The sequence below is a fragment of the Dermacentor albipictus genome, unplaced genomic scaffold, assembly GCF_038994185.2.
Source record: "Dermacentor albipictus isolate Rhodes 1998 colony unplaced genomic scaffold, USDA_Dalb.pri_finalv2 scaffold_15, whole genome shotgun sequence".
Classification (NCBI taxonomy): Eukaryota; Metazoa; Arthropoda; class Arachnida; order Ixodida; family Ixodidae; genus Dermacentor; species Dermacentor albipictus.
Window position 1 is genome coordinate 2116945 of NW_027225569.1, and position 14364 is coordinate 2131308.

The following is a 14364-nucleotide window of genomic DNA, read 5'->3' on the forward strand; positions in this document are numbered from 1 at the left end:
CGACCGAAGACAAGCTCGAATGGCGTCATCTGCGTTGTCTCCTGTGGCGCGGTGTTGTAGGCAAACGTCACGTACGGAAGGACTTCGTCCCAAGTCTTGTGCCCGGCGTCGACATACATGGCGAGCATGTCGGCGAGTGTTTCATTTAAACGCTCCGTAAGGCCGTTTGTCTGCGGGTGGTACGCTGTAGTGCGCCGATGGCTCGTGTGGCTCAAGTGCAGAATCTGTTGCGTAAGTTCAGCTGTGAATGCCGTACCTCTGTCTGTAATAAGAACCTCGGGTGCACCATGACGGAGAACGATGTTCTTTAAGAAGAATCTGCCGACCTCGATTGCATTTCCCGATGCTAACGCCGCTGTCTCGGCATAGCGCGTCAGATAGTCCGTTGCTACCACTATCCACCTGTTCCCGCAAGTAGACGTCGGGAAGGGGCCAAGCAGATTCCAACAGCCTATCTGCTGGAATGGTTTCCATGGTGGCTCGATTGGTTGCAGGAGGCCGGCTGGCCTTGTAGGCGGGGTTTTCCGACGTTGGCAATCTCGGCAGGTTTTCACGTAGCGTGCGAAGTCTGCGTTCAGGGCCGGCCAGTAGTATTTTTCTTGAATTCTTCTGAGAGTTCGAGTGAATCCCAGATGCCCCGCTGTCGGCTCATCGTGAGACGCTTCTAAAATCTCTTGCCTTAGCTTGACTGGCACGACGAGTAGATATGCCGCTTTGTACGGCGTGAAGTTCTTTTTCACAAGCACATTGTCGCGCAGGCATAGCGATGGAAGCGCACGTCTGAATGCCTTTGGCACTGAATCGGTCTTCCCTTCGAGATATTGAACCACACAGCGTAGATCAGGATCGGCACGTTGATCTTGTGCGAAGGTGTTAGAGCTTATGGGCCCAAGGAAGGCATCGTCGTCATCGTCAGAGGTCGGGGCAGATTCAACAGGGGCTCTCGAAAGGCAGTCGGCGTCTGTGTGCTTTCGGCCTGACTTATACACGACGGTGACGTCGAACTCCTGTAGTCGCAGGCTCCAACGAGCGAGGCGACCTGACGGGTCTTTCAGGTTAGCGAGCCAGCACAGAGCGTGGTGGTCAATGACGACCTTGAAGTGCTTCCGGTAAAGGTACGGCCGAAATTTTGTGACCGCCCAGACGACAGCGAGGCATTCCTTTTCGGTCGTCGAATAGTTCAATTCGGCTTTCGACAGTGATCTGCTCGCGTAGGCGATGGCTCGCTCCAGGCCGTTCTTCTTTTGAATCAACACAGCACCGAGTCCTATGCCGCTTGCATCCGTGTGGATCTCGGTGTCAGCGCTCTCGTCGAAATGGCCGAGTACGGGCGGTGACTGCAAGCGTCGTTGAAGTTCGCGAAAAGCGTCTTCTTGGGGCTTCTTCCATGTGAACTGCGCGTCGGATTTCGTAAGGCGAGTAAGAGGCTCTGCAATTCGAGAGAAATCTCGGACAAAACGCCTGTAATACGCACAGAGCCCCAAAAATCTACGGACAGCTTTCTTGTCACTAGGTATCGGGAAACTTTCGATGGCTGCCGTCTTTTTGGGGTCCGGACGCACGCCTTCGCGATTAACTACGTGACCGAGGAACAGGAGCTCTTCGTAGGCGAAACGACATTTCTCTGGTTTCAGAGTGAGTCCCGACACCCTAATTGCCTCTAGCACGGTCTCCAGCCTATTAAGGTGCTCGTCGAAGGTGGATGCGAAAACGACTACGTCGTCGAGATATACGAGGCATATCTGCCATTTCAGCCCAGACAACACGGTGTCCATGACACGCTGAAATGTCGCCGGCGCTGAGCATAGTCCGAATGGCATGACTTTAAATTCGTAAAGACCGTCCGGCGTGATGAAGGCAGTCTTCTCACGGTCCCTTTCATCGATCTCAATCTGCCAGTAGCCGCTGCGGAGGTCCATCGACGAAAAATACTTGGCACCGCACAGTCGATCTTACGTGTCGTCGATTCGCGGGAGCGGGTAGACGTCCTTTTTTGTGACGCTGTTGAGACTCCTATAATCGACGCAAAATCGTAGGGTACCGTCTTTCTTCCTTACAAGCACCACCGGTGAAGACCACGGGCTCTTGGACGGCTGAATGACGTCGTCGCGAACCATTTCTTCAACTTGTGTCTTGATTGTTTCACGTTCTCGCGCTGAAACGCGGTAGGGACTTCGGCGGACGGGACGAGTCGATTCATCGGTTATAATGCGATGCTTCGCTGTGTGCGTTTGCCGGATCCTCGACGACTTAGAAAAACATTCGGAATATCGCAGAAGAAGGCGACGCAGCTTTTCTTGCTTTTGTTGAGGCAGGGAGGCGTTAATGTCGAAGTTCACCTCATCAGCCACCGTCGACGACGCCTCATGGGACGACTCGGAGAGCGCTAATGCGTCGCTTATTTCGGCGAACTCTTCCAAGAAAGCGACCGTCGTACCCCTGTTGAGGTGCTTGTGTTCCGTGCTGAAATCTGTTATTAGCACAGCCGCTCTGCCTTCACGCAGGTGGACGACACCGCGTGCGACGCAAATTTGGCGATCCAGAAGCAGGTGCAAGTTCGCTTCGACAATCGCATCGCCGCTTGAGGACGCGTCTGTTTCGACGAGTGCGATGACGCCAGCATTTGGCGGGAGGCTCACTTGATCGTCGAGGATGGTGAATGCGGCGCGATGATGATTGCTTTGCATTCTTTCTGACCGGTTTGTCGTCAGTGTTATGGTTTTCGTGTGCAGGTCGATCACCGCACCGTTTTCGTTCAGGAAGTCCATCCCGAGGATTACGTCGCGAGAGCAGTGCTGTAAGATGATGAAGTTCACAGGGTAGGTGTGACCGTGAACAGCCACTCGCGCAGTGCATCGTCCCGTCGGGGTTATGAGGTGGCCTCCTGCTGTGCGTATTTGAGGACCTTCCCATGCGGTTTTGACTTTCTTGAGTTGTGACAAAAATCTTCCACTAACGACGGAGTAGTCGGCCCCGGTGTCGACGAGTGCAACCACTGAATGTCCATCTAGGGTAACTTGTAAGTCGGCACTTGGTGTTCGCGTTCGATGTCGATCGGTCACCGACTGTGCGGTCTGTCGCTTCGCACGGTCGCGGCTGCGTCGGGTGGAAGCCTCGTGGCAAGGTGCTGTTGTGGCCTTCAGCCGCGTCATCGAATTTGTGGTGTCGGGTTGCGGCTTCGTGTTTTGTGGCGTCGGTGCGTCGGGTCGCGTCTTGTTGCCGGAATGCAACGAGGCGTCGGAATGCGTCGAGGCGGCGGAATGCGTCGTGGTTGTAGGAGGGTTTTTCGGTCTTCGCTCGAGAGCGGCGTCACCTCCTGACGTCGCTGGCTTTAGTTTCCCCTACGAGGGCTCAGTGACCTCTCCTTCGCGTGCCCTGGGTACGGCGAAGACGAACGGCGTGGGTAGGGTGACAGGGACCTGAAGCGACGTGGGGCGGCATCTTCGGTCGCTCGAAGATAGGCTTCCATTTCTCGAGGCCGTTGGCCAGGAAGAGGTCGTGGGGCGTCGATGTTGTACCCGCGGAGGCCCATCTGACGGTAGGGGCATTCTCGAAGGAGGTGGCCGGCTTCACCACAGTGAAAACAAAGCGGTCGTCGATCTGGGGTTCTCCAGATGTCAGTCTTCCTCGTGGTGGTTTGCCGAAACGTGTTTGAGTGGACGGCCTGCTGCGGACGCGGCGGTGGCGGGTAGGCTTGGCTGCGTTGAGGTGGCGTGTACGTATCCCGTCGCCAGGTGGTCGGCCTCACTTGGCTTTGCAGAGCGGCGGCGTAAGTTGAAACGCGTGGCTCCTGGCAAGGTGGCGATATGGTTGGCGCCGTTTCGGCAGGATCGAGTGTGCCCAGCGCTTGTTGTACCTCGTCCCTTACAACGTCGGCGAGCGAGGATATTTGTGGGTGCGGACCCGGTAGCAACTTGCGCAGCTCGTCGCGCACGATGGCACGGATGGTATCTCGAAGGGCCACTGCGGAAGTACTTCGGGAGTCGTCGCAGTCTGACGGAGGAGTGCGTAAGTTGCGGTCGTATTGCTTTGCGCGCAGCTCGAGCGCCTTCTCGATAGTGGCCGCTTCGCTAATCCATTCGGCGACTGTCCTCGGCGGGTTGCGAATGAGAGCAACGAAAAGTTGCTCCTTGACGGCCCTCATAAGGTACTGAAGCTTCTTGTCTTCAGTCATGTTGGCATCCGCGTGGCGGAAGAGCTTTTGCATTTCTTCCGCAAAGACGGTTACGGACTTGTTTGGATGCTTCTGGCGAGTTTGAAGCAAGGCCTCAGCTCGTTTTTTGCGCAGAATACTTGCGAAAGTTGCAGATAAGTGCCTCTTGAAAGCCTTCCACGTTGTCAGGGACAGCTCCTGGTTTTCGTAGCAGGTTCTAGCAGAGTCTTCGAGAGAGATGAAGACGTTCCGAAGTTTGTCTTCGTCAGACCACTTGTTGAAGGCTGCAACTCGTTCGTAACGCTCCAGCCAATCTTGTACATCTTCGCAAGTGGAGCCGCTAAAAAGCGGAGGTACTCGCGGCTGCTGGACGACGAGCGGCGCAGGTGTAGTGGCGGCTTGCATTGGTGACGTCGAGCGGTGGTTCACACGGCGACCAGGGGCAGGTAGTGGTCCCAATTCAGCCGGCAGTCCTTGAAGTCGGCGGCTGCTCCGGGTTTCTTCTTCTTGTCTTCTCTGGAGCTGTCTTCCGCGTCGCCAGCTCCAGATGCACTTGGGCTGGTGTCCCGGCTTTGAGGGGGTGTCCGGGGCATAAGCACCTCCACCAAAATGTCACGTAGGTCACGGTGAGCTACCTGGCACGCAGGCAGACAGAAAGGAACACTGCGTCGAGGTTAGATGCAAAAAGAGTTTAATGGGCGAACTTGTGCCCGAAATCAAGTGAACAACGCGGTGACGGCGAAACCAGCAAGCGCGTCTGGGGCGTTCGTCGGACTGAGACAGCGCAGGCGGTGGTCCCGCATTTATACCTTTCGCGTGCATGATCGAAACGCGTCAAGCGACGCCGCCCGCGGCGCAGCGACGCCGGTCGCGTCGCAGCGACGCGAGCTGCGTACCTCGCGTCGCTAGAAGCTGAAATAAACGCACGTGGCAATATATTCAAGGGTTCAGCAATATATTCAAGGGTTCAGAGGTGCCTCAGCTTTCCAACCTGTATGTTATGAATACCTGTTGCTACATTTTCGTCAGCATCATCCTGCTGGCTAGACCCACTGCAGGGCAGAGGCCTCTCCCATAATTCTCCAAGCACCCTGGTAACGTGTGCCCCGGTCACGGTCGCCATGTAGTCCCTGCGCACTTCCTAATCTAATCCGCCCTCCTAAATTTCTGCCACCCCCTGCTACGCTTCCCTTCTCTTGTAATTCAGTCCGTAACACCTAATGATCTTCCCCCCACATTGCATGCCCTGCGCGCATGCCCATTTCTTTTTCTTGGTTTAAACTAAGGTGTCACTAGCTCGCGTTTGTTCGCTCAGCCCCCGAATCTGCTCTATTCTTATCCCCCGTAGCACTACACCCATCATTCTTCTGTCCAAAGCTCGTTGCGTCGCCCTCAATTACCCTTCGGTAATCCTTAAGGCTCTTCGTTGGGGCACTCGTGGCATCTTGCTCATTTAAATAAGGTTATTTTGTTCAGTTTTGGGGGAAAGCTCAATGAGCTAGGCGCGATTGTGTCCCCGGCGCCACTCTCAACAAGATGGCGGCGCCCAGGCTTTTTGCCTGGTGGTTCGGCTTAACGCAGAACACGCCTGCACGGCAGTGAAGCCGCATTAAAGGGGCAATGAGCGGCGCAGTGAAGCGCACGCTCGGGCGAAAAACGCGAACATTAGCCACAAATACAACCAAATCGCCAAATACGAATTTGCGTTATGGGAAATTGGAGTTCAGTTGGCGTATTGCGCTCGCCTAAGGTAAAGAACATAAATGCGAGTGCCCCATCAGCCAAGTCAATGCTGAGGATCGCGTATCATTTTTTTCCCTTGCCTTTTACTCCTGGCCTGCGTGGCCCTAGCGCGCATGCACACGAAAGTAATGGAATAGTGAAAACAGGAAATAATGCGGTACGGCTGTATCACATCTATTTTGTGCGCTTTGTTCTTTGTGAACTACAGCGGTGTGCGTTACGAGAAAGTTTCAGTGCCCTTCTACTGTGATTAGCGAACCTATATTTAAAACCACATTTACGGTTATTGCTACAAACTGCGGGTGCGTGTATTGTTTTTTTTTTCGCTACCGACGATGGGTTATCGCAACCGCGATCGGTTGTACTGGACGCGTTCTTGCCAAAGGTTGGCTCTATACGCAACATGTGACGCATGGTCGGCATATTCAAGCAGTCAATTGCAAACCGTTCCAAGAAGAAGGATGCACTCCTCGTTAAGCCGGGAGCGCTAGTTCGAAGATTGTACAGGGTCGTTCAAAATATGTGCGAACGCGGTGACGCGTGGCCGCGCTCCGCATAGCGTCAGCGCATCCGGCGCGGTCGCGCATCGAAACAATGTGGCGCAGGCGCACAGGAGACTGAAGGCGGTGCTTCGTGTCGTCTGCAACAGCGCGGAAGCGCACCGTTCTTGCTTTGCTGGGAAGCGCACCTAAATGTGTACTGGCACGACCCATACGCACCGAGATGGTATTGCCGCATTTTACTCCCTACAGCACGTTGTTCAGTCCTATGGAAGGGTATCAACTGGCAGAGGGAGTTAGCTTAGGCACGGCAATCTCTTAGCCGCTGGCGCGGCTGATAAGCTGCTGCAAATAGGTGCCAAGCCAAGCGACTGCTCTGTACTATTGCATGATTCTAGGATGATTTGTGAAAGCACGATCCACAGGACATTCTTTATGTTCATCATCTGACAAACGTCAAGCTGTCAGTTTTAAAAGTAGTGATGTTGCTTTTTTCATTTCTTGCTTATTTCCTATGCTGCCTCAGTAATAAAAGCGGTTTGAGAGTCGAGGAGCGTGTCAGTTTTCGCCGAACCTTCGGAGAGCAAGCAATGTCTCGTGTTCCGGAGAGCGAAAGATGGCGAATTGTAGCGCTATGCCTGCAAGCATGCTCTCGGAGGAGGATATCAATGCTCACTAATCGCCCACTTTCGCCATTGAACCGGATCGTTCGGGCATACCGAAAGGAGCGAAGAATCGAGGATCATCCGCGGACAGGCCATACGAAAGTCACTAGTGAAGACGACGACATGAACATCGTTGCGGCCGCTGTGGACAAGCCCACTGCCAGTGCGACTGAAATTAAGAACACTGTCGGGCTTCTGGGTGTGTCGAACGCAACAGTGAAGCGTCGCCTGCGCACGGCAGGTCTCAAGTCAAGAATAGCTGCACAGAAGCCACTTGTGAGCGAGAAGGACAAGGAGAAGCACCTAGCATTTGCCCGAGATCATGAGCCATGGACAGAGGAGCACTGGGGAAGGGTCGTTTTTACTGACGAGTCTGCTTTCACGACCAGGTGGGACCAGAGTCAGCGTGTCTGGCGGCCTGAGAACTGCCGGTAAGTGTAATCATTTAAGCAATCGTATCCTAAAATGAATGATCATTTTAGGCACTAGTATTTACTGTTATTAAGCTTTAAACATTAATGTGCTTGTTCTAAGAAGTGTCAAGAATGATTATTTGCAGTGGCCTAACAATTGTAGTTTTGCAAAGCGCGTACATTAAGCAAAATATTATTTTAAACTTCGTCAAAAATACAGAAATTATCTAAAATAATGGCATAGCTATAGTCCGTGACGAACGTTGCAACCATAATAACTGGAGTTTCAGAGTTTGTGTCAGTTACGGCTGAAATCTATAAACATCCAATGTTATAAGCTGGTGCGTACATTTAAATCGCGCAGAACATCTTGTTCATCAAGAAATATGGGAATGGGGAGAAAGTGACTGTAGCATCGATTAATATTAGGAATACGTTAGTCGCAGAGGAGGCTGCTATTGCCCTAGCGTGCGTCAGTACCAAAGTCCAGTTCATCTTGTCTGACAGTAAGGCAAGCCGCCAGAATTACTAAGAAGATACCTCTCAAGCCGAGAGGTCTCCCTCATATGGGTTCCTGCTCATGAGGGCATTCCCGTGAGTGAGGCTGCTCAAAGACTCGCTCGAGCATTATACATCCGAGCTGATCTGGAAGTGCCTCTGAGTGGGAATAAAGACCCTCTCATGCCGTATGATGAAATAACCGAAACACTTAGATTGGATAAGAGAACACTCTTACTTCCTGATAGGTCAGTCACTTCAAAGGAGTGCAGGGCCTGGTTGAGGCTTCACATCCACATATTCTTTCCATCCTCTATACTGCACGACGAAGACACTGGGGAGCCTGAACTCTGCAGTAGCTGTCACAGAATGACTTCGCAATATCATTTATTTGGGAGTATCAGGTTTCTCCTGGGGCTAAATCACAAAGCATCCCAGACCTTGCCACCTGGGAAGAGCTGATCCTGAGCCACGACCCGGATCAGCAAAGACTCATCATCCGTCAGGCGGAGGCAGCTTACTACAAGACTGTCTCCACGGTCTCCGGTGCTAAGAGCCGGCTGGGAGGCACCCCCTCCTAATTGATGCGCCCCGACCGTGAGGCCCCATTATGACGGAAATAACATTCATTCATTCATTCATTCATTCATTCATTCATTCATTCATTCATTCATTCATTCATTCATTCATTTCACTTCATTCATCAAGAAATGGGTGCCGATAGAGAGCCATTTTTTACACTGTGGCATACGTAGGAATCATGCTTTGCCTGATGCTCGGAATATTTGACGATCTCTCAAAACAATTCAATTCTTAAAAAAATGCCCTCGTTCGCAATTTTTTGTATGATTGAGTTAGGTGACCCGGTAATGAGCGCTAGACATTGCTAAAATATAGTAATTCACATTTTTGTTCCTTCCAGCTTGCCGGTTGCGCCTGCATTCTATACCTACGCTAACAATTTTTTTTTCCGTTTTCTGCAGGTATATGCATGAGTACATGGAGCAAGTCGCTGCCAGCGGCCGGTCCGCTGTGACAGACGAAAGCCTGGGCCCCTTGGTTCGCCCAGAGAGCCGCTTCAATGGAGAGGCCTACTGCTCAATCCTGGACGATGTGCTCTTCCCGTACCTTTTAGGAGGACCATTTCCGGACAACGACTTTATTCTGCAGCATGATAACTCCGCCATATCAAAAATCGAAAAGTGCTGCTGCATTTCTTGAGCTCCGCGGCATCGCAGTGCTGGAAGGGCCAGCTCAGTCCCTGACCAAATGTTATTGAGAATGTTTGGGGCATCATGAAGAGCGTTATGACCGGCCGACAGCTGCACGGCCTCTTAGCGGAGGCACTATGGATTGTTGCTGAAGGGGAGTGCGAGCGGTTGGGGTCCAATGCGAGCCTTTGTAGGTCCCTATACAGGTCCGTCCAGCAAAACAGGATGAAAGCCGTCATAAACCCAGGAGGCGAACCGACCTTCTACTGTCCTTGGTCATGGAACTTTTTGATGAGCAGCACATACGAGAAAATAAAACACCACGCCTGAGCAAATCCTCTACGGACTGGGTGGATAATGAGTTTTATTTCCTACAATCAGTTTCGCGTTCTCAATTAGATGCGTTATCTTGATGTCAAACTTTTTTGTCTATGAAAGGATACCTGATGTGCGGGTTTGTAATTTTCCCGCCAGTTGTCGATTCTGGTAGATGGCTGCTTGTTTCGTCATGTTGGCGATTTTTAAACGTGTACTGCATTCCTACCATGTGCAAAATGTCCGTAGAGGTGCACCGACACCCTCGGTGTCTATAGCAGGATGCAATCTAAACTTTTGACGCGCTATGATCACAACTGTGTACAAACTGAATGCGCACATTTTTCTGGGAGCGTGAGGCACGTAGGAGGGTTTTCTGTCTCATGACGAAAGTTGTAAGTAATATTTCGGGACACAATGTGTAGGATTCAGGGTAAACGAAGTGAAAAAGAAAGATGGCAGCAGAAAGTCAAAGGGAACCGGTGCAATGCTTGAGCGGGAGCCCTAGTTACTATGCAGAGTAGGGTTGTGAGTAGGATTTTTCCTCGGTTACTATATTATGCAGCAATATTCTGCCAAGGAAGAGAGACCATCGTTTTTGTAATACGATGCGTAATGAGCTTCACTTGAATTGCAATTCACTTCACTCCCTTTCAATTGTTTACTTAATAATTCTTGGCATTTGGGAGTTCCAATTCTACGCGTTCCGGCATTTTGTGCGTTTTCAAATCCCCGCAGAATATTAGCAGCTGGTTTTTTGATCCGAAAAACTCAGCAATTTCGTTGTTGACAACTAAAAAATATACTTCTTTTCGACGCGATGAACTTGACTGTGAAAGGGTGCAAAAAAAAAATATACGGCTAACAGCATATCGCAGCGGGCCGCGTGCCACGAGCAATCACAATAGTAAATGAAATGAGCTTTTTATGTTTCACAACAACAATGACCGCAGAGGCATTGAAATTTTAAAGCTAAATATGTCGTCTCAGATTTTTCTGTTGTGAATTAATTCTGTGAGCCGATAGTGAATGTGATTCCAGCTAAAGCCTTCAATAAACCTAGGTGCAATCGTTTCATTTTGTCGCTTTCATTCCTAGAGCCATTTATTGTGAGGTCTTTGGCCCCGAATATCCTGCTGCAAAGAGCGTTTAACTAGCATAGAGCCCAAGCACCGCGTTCTATTTATTGCCACCGCCACCACCTGAGACTTTTCGACTGGAAGCCTATAGCAAACGTTCTTCCTGCAATAAATATTTGTTCCTGATTAAGCCCTTTCCTCGCGGTTACATACGGCTGTTTCCTTGGTGCTACGCTACGGTGCACCACGTTCGAAGAAGGCGAGGCCGGCAAAAAGCGTCAGCGGAGACAGGAAAAACACGTGAGGGGCGCGTTTACAGAAAAGAAACAATTCTAATAAGGCATTTCAGTGGTACAATCAGGGTCCATTGACTTATGGCATGGACTTTCAACCACATACTTTGTTGTTCAGCCTTCTTAATTGTGCAAGTAAGGATATCTGGAGTAAATAAAATGTCACAAGATTGCAAAAATTTACCTTGATACCATTTAGAAAAATCGTACAAGGTTCGGTGATTTCTTCCCTTTCTATAGTAAAATTCCAAGTACTATCAAGCAATCTGCGGGCTCTTTCGCCTTAGGCTGATCATGGACCAAGAAGAGCAAGGCTGAAGCCAACTCCGTGCACACGCTTAGCAGCTCTTTTTGTAAAACATCTCATTCGATTTAGGAAGAACGATCAAAAAACAAAGCTGTGCTCCGTTACCCCACGCCGCCTCCACAGTGCGGTCAAGTGCTGAGAATGTCTCGCTGCGCCCGCTCTGTGGGGAGCGCCTGACTTCAGAGTCGGGGGAACCAAGTTCGATCTGGGCCATTGCGGCCCTGTTTTGATGGAGGCGGAAGGAAAGACGGTCATTTAAGGCGCTATATCCGTGCATGGTAAGAATCTCCGGCGGTCGGAATGATCTACATCCCTCTACTACGTCGACATCTGCCATAGCATGAGTCACTTTTGGGCATTTAACAGCATAAACCAATCCAGACTAGATATAAGAAATGTGAAACAACACCTGCATTTCACCGAGAATGCTCCACTGCGAACACATGCTGCTGAGTTGCCGTATGCGGAACAAACAACGCGCTGCAGTCAGTAAAATGCGCCAATGCCATCTCGGCACGTCTGGGTCCTGCCAGTACACATTCAGGTGCGCTTCCCAGCAAAGCAAGCACGGTGCGCTTCCGCGCTGTAGCAGACGACACGAAGAACCGCCTCCAGTCTCCTGTGCGCCTGCGCCAAATTGTTCCGATGCGCGACCGCGCCGGATGCGCTGACGCTCCGCGGAGCGCGGCCACGCTTCGTCGTGTTCGCACATATTTTGAACGACCCTGTACTTTTTGACCCTCGAGGAAGCACCGCCATCCCACGTTTTCAATAATACGCGGATTCAGAGCGACCGCGATCACTTGTCTTTGTCAATATCTCGGACACACGTTTTTTTTTTCTTTAATCGGGATCCTCAGACTAGCCCGCGTTCACGCGCACTTGCTCTCTCCGATAAGCAGGGAAGCTCGGTTGGGTTGTTGTAGGGCCTTGCGCATGCGCTGCTGAGCTCGTCGCTTCACCGGCCAGTCGATGCTGGTGCGGTACTGGTAATGAACTTCGACGTGCATGGTGAAACGTCACTGTGAAACGTCACGACTAGCAATGCAATGTGTTTGCGAGCAATTGGAGAAATGAGAGAGCCCCTGTAGAGTAGTGGAAATGTTCCTCCAAGTATCCCCGCAGGGGCGACTCCGTAAGCAGGCGTTTGGTGTGTTGCGACACCACGTACCCAAGCACACGAGGGTTGGACCTTCCCGCGTGTAGCCGTGCGCGGCTTAGCCGTGTCCGGGGAAAGGGGGATCCTGGGGGTTGAGCCGATGCCGGGTGTTCGGACCTTTAAGGCCCCCCGGCGGAGGCAACACACCTCTTTGGCCTCTGCTTCACCTAGACGGCACCCCCGGACTGACCCACCCAGGGGAAATCGGCAGTCGCCTCTTCCTGTCTCTCTCTACTCAAATCTTCGTCTTTGTCTCTCACTTTTTACCTTTCCTGTCTCCTATTTACTTCATTTCATTTCCAAGATTCCGGGCGGCGAGGGTTAACCATGTGGGCGTGGCCTTCCTTGGTCATGGTTATATGGTTATAGCAGTTATGTATGGCTAGTGGTTTTAATACACTCCCATGTTGGGCTCCATGGTGGGCGGCCAGCTTAGCTGCCGAAAGTATGTACAATTTCATGTATAGAACCCCCTCTTCAGCAAAACCTGATCGGAGGCCGAAAAGGCACCGGACCGAGGTAATCAACTTCAGTAAACGTATTGATAGCTTCACAAATTTTTTTGTCATCACGTCTGAAACTGAACGAAAAATTCAAGACATGTCCCCTTTCCTCATCGCCAAGGCACTTAACGAGTGTATTGGTGAGACCTACAAAGCCAAGAAAATGAATTCTGGAGACCTATTGCTCGAAGTTATGACGGCTGAGCATAGCATGCAGATTAAGAAACTTGAGAAGATCGGTGAGAACAGTGTGTCTGGCTCCCCACATCGTACACTAAACTACGCAAAGGGCGTGATTTCAGATGCAGAACTCCTAAAGTGCGCAGACGAGGAAATTGAAGAAGCCTTGAGAGATCAGGGTGTTCTATGTGCAGGACGAATTAAATTTAGAAACAATAACATTGAAAATCCGACCAAACACATTGTGCTGACCTTCAACTCCTTAACGCTTCCAAGTGCCGTTAAGGCCGCTTACCTGTACCTTAGAGTAAGACCATATTTTCCCAATCCCCGCCGGTGCTTTCGGTGTCAGAAATATGGCCGCGGATCCCAGTCATGTCGCGGAAGAGCAACCTGTGCTAAATGCGCTCAACCAGACCATGGTGATGAAACGTGCACAAGCGAGCTGTACTGTGCAAACTGCGCGGGTCAGCATGCGGTGTTTTCGAGATCTTGTCCTGAGTGGAAAAAAGAAAAAGAAGTGATTGCATTGAAGGTACGGGAGAGCATATCATACATTGAAGCCAAAAAGAGAGTCGCGTTTGCCGATAGAGGTACTTACGCGCAGGCTGTGCATAGAGGGCGTGCGCCGCCGATGGTGTCAGTTGGAACACAAGTGGAGCTGCAGGACAAAGTGCACTCCGGCCCTCCCCACCCAGTGAAAATACAGACGCTCGTAGCAAACCTCTCCCAAGAGGCCCAGAGGCTTCTGCTGGGGCTGACGTCAGTGAGCACGCGGTAGAGGCCACAAAGGTCTCACCATTGGTGCCGAAGGACCGCTTTCTTTCCAAGAAGTCGGCACCTTCATCAAGCACCATCAACGATGAACGCCCAAAGGGCGATGATATGGTGGAAGTGTGTCCGCCGGACAAGAATCAAACAAAAGAGCCTACATCTGGTAGGCAAACCAAAAAGTCGGGTATTCCCCCTGGAAAACACAAAGGGGGTAGACTTCCGGTCATTCCCCCTGCCAAGGAGACGTGACCTAAAAAGCATTTTAGCAAGTTTCTTGCTCATTTACATATGTCATCTTTGTGACCTTTTACATAGAATCTCTTCGTGAAGTACTTGATAGTCCACATCATCAAATATGGCTACTATTGTGCAGCGGAACTGCCGTGGTTTGAGAACTAATATAGATGACATTTACGATCTCTTCGAGGACGCTGAGGCTTCTCTTATGTGTTTGCAAGAAACTCATTTGAAAGGCTGCCATAAACAACCTCTGCGTCGATATGGCATCTTTCGAAAAGATAGGGAACAGTCTTCAGTCGCATCCGGAGGAGTCGCTATAGTGGTTGCTCAA